The sequence below is a fragment of the Carlito syrichta genome, unplaced genomic scaffold (assembly GCF_000164805.1).
Source record: "Carlito syrichta isolate Samal-C Ts95f unplaced genomic scaffold, Tarsius_syrichta-2.0.1 Scaffold308491, whole genome shotgun sequence".
Classification (NCBI taxonomy): Eukaryota; Metazoa; Chordata; class Mammalia; order Primates; family Tarsiidae; genus Carlito; species Carlito syrichta.
In genome coordinates, this window is record NW_007252587.1 from 568,709 (window position 1) to 571,542 (window position 2,834).

Genomic DNA, 2,834 nt, shown 5'->3' on the forward strand with positions numbered 1-2,834 from the left:
TGCCCAGACAGGTCTCGAACCCGCGGGCTCAGGCAATCCACTCACCTCAGCCTCCCAAAGGCACGGGATTACAGGCTGAGCCATCGAGCACGGCTTTATTTTTTTTATTTGAGTCGGAGTCTCACTCTGTCACCCAGGCTGGAGTGCAGTGGCATACTCACGGCTACCACAACGTCTACCTGCTGGCTTAGGAGATCCTTCTGCCTCAGTCTTCAAAGCAGCCAGCACCACAGGCACACACCTCCACACCTGGCTAATTTTTGTTATTTATTGTAGAGACTAGGTCTCACCAAGTTGTCGGGCAATCCTCTCACCTCAGCCTCCCAAAGTGCTGAAATTACAGATGTGAACCACCAAGCACTGTGCCTGGCTTAAAAAAAAAATTATGTATTTATTTATTTTGAGTTAGATTCTCATTTTGTCTCCCAGACTGAAGCGCAGTGGCACAATCATATCACAATGCAACCTCGGTCTCCTGGGCTCAAATAGTCCTCCTACCTCTGCCTCCTGAGTACCTGGGACTACAGGCATGCGTCACAATGCCTGAGTAACTTGTAAATTTTTTTTTGTAGAGATGAGGTCTTGCTATGTGACCTAGGCTGGTCTCAAACTCCTGGGCTCAAGTAATTCACCCACCTTGGCCTCTCAAAGTTCGGGGCTGACAGGTATATGAGCCACTGCATCCAGTCTTTCTAGTAACTTTTTAGTAGGGGTATTCCTGGCTGCAGAGCTTCAGAGACCAGCTCACTGATTGTTCTGGAGGTTTCTTGGAGCACTCAACAAACTTCCACAAACCTCTCTTCTGTCTAAACCAGACAGAAAATTCTATTGGTCACAACTAAGGGTTGTAACAAATACTGTACAATGGAAAATGGAATATTAGCCAGATGTTAAAATTATGAGGTGCATCGATGTACCCTCCTATGCAAAGACCTCCAAAGTATATTATTAAAGAAAAAATGAAACATGTAGAATATATATTATTCAAAAATAAATAAAGTCGGGCGCAGTGGCTCATGCTTGTAATCCCAGAATTTTGGAAGACTGAGGCAAGAGGATTGCCCAAGCCCAGGAGTTCGACACCTGCCTGGGCAAATTGGCAAGACCCATCTCTACAATAAATCAAAAAATTAGCCAGGTGTGGTGGTGCACGCCCATGGTTCCAGCTGTTTGGAAGGCTGAGGTAGAAGGATCTCTTGAGCCCAACAGGTCAAGGATGCAGTGGCCATGATCATGCCACTTCACTCTAACTTGGGCAACAGAGTAAGACTCTGACTCAATACATACATACATAAGTAAAATATAGAAGACTCTGACTCAATACATACATACATACATAAGTAAAATATAGAAGAAGGGTCCTTTGAGTCATTGAAATAAACTAACTTCTTAATCTTCAAAATATTGCCATTCATTGGAAATCAGATCATCATAGTGGAAAGAGAAAAGCCTTCCCACAAGACAGATTTGTGTTCAAACCTTGGTTTTGCTGATTATTAGTTATTAAGCCTTTGGCAGACCTCTCATCCTTACCTTCTCTGAAGCTCAGCTTAGGCACATGTAAAATAATGACAATATCTAGCAATGTGACAAGGCATAGTATGTAGGTCAAGCTCTGATATAGTGTCTGGCCTACAATAGCCTCTCAGTAAGTGGCATATAGTTACCAATAGTCCCCCTCTTCTGACCATGTAGATGAAAAACCCCAAAGTCTGCTGTGGTTTGCATAGTCTGGTGTTTGAGGAAAGTGGGTGAAGTCTGGAATAGGTGATGGGACTGGGTGTCTAGCCCGCATCAAAGCAGAGTAAGGATAACTAGCAATTACACTCTTACGCGGTTAGACCTTAGCATTATGAGAAAGGAAACTTGGCTGGCATTCCTCTTCTTCATTTCCCTCATTCCCAAGAAGGTCTGACAAATGTACGGCAAAAAACTGACACCCCAACTCTTAGGGGATCAGGGGCCACCCAGGGAATGAGGATTGAATAGCTAAGCTGTCTACCTTGAGGCTGTGTGAGTCTGAGTGTCCACTTGGGCCATATAAGGAGAGAAGCAGGGAAACCAGCAACAAGCAGGAGGGTCACAGATACCACCAGACTATCCGTGGCACAGTCACTGACCCCATTAAGCCAGATGCTTAAGGGACTGGTTCACTAAAAGGTAGAATAAGGAGGAAAAAAGTCCTGCGTGTTATCCAGTTCTTAAAAGTTGTGCTTAGGCCAGACGTGGTAGCTCATGCTTGTAATTCCAACACTTTGGGAGGTGGATGCAAGAGGATTGCCTGATCCCAGGGGTTCAAGACCAACTTGGGCAACTTGACGAGACCTCATCTCTACAATAAATTAAAAAATTATCCTGGTGTGGTGGTGTGCACCTGTGATTCCAGCTACTTGGAAGGCTAAGATGGAAGGATCACAGTGGCTATGAACGTACCACTGCACTACAGCTTGGGTGACAGAGTGAGATTCCTACTCAAAAAAAAGTTGTGCTTAGGAAAATGCTTACAATATATTATTAAATAAAGGGAGGGAGGTTAAAATGTAGTGCATGGAGTATGTGTGTGTGTGTAACATATATGCACACACACACACATATATATTTAGATATATATGATCTGTATGTGTATATATATATGGTATATACATCATAAAAGTCTAAAAGGAAGTATGCCAAAAAGATCAGCAATGGTACACTTGAGATTGTGGAATTTTGAAGTGACTTTCTCATGCTTTTCTGTATTTTCCAAAGTTTTCCCAGTGGGTATGTGTTGTTTTTTGTTTTTTTGTTTTTGTTTTTGTTTTTTTGAGTTGGAGTCTCACTCTGTCGCCCAGACT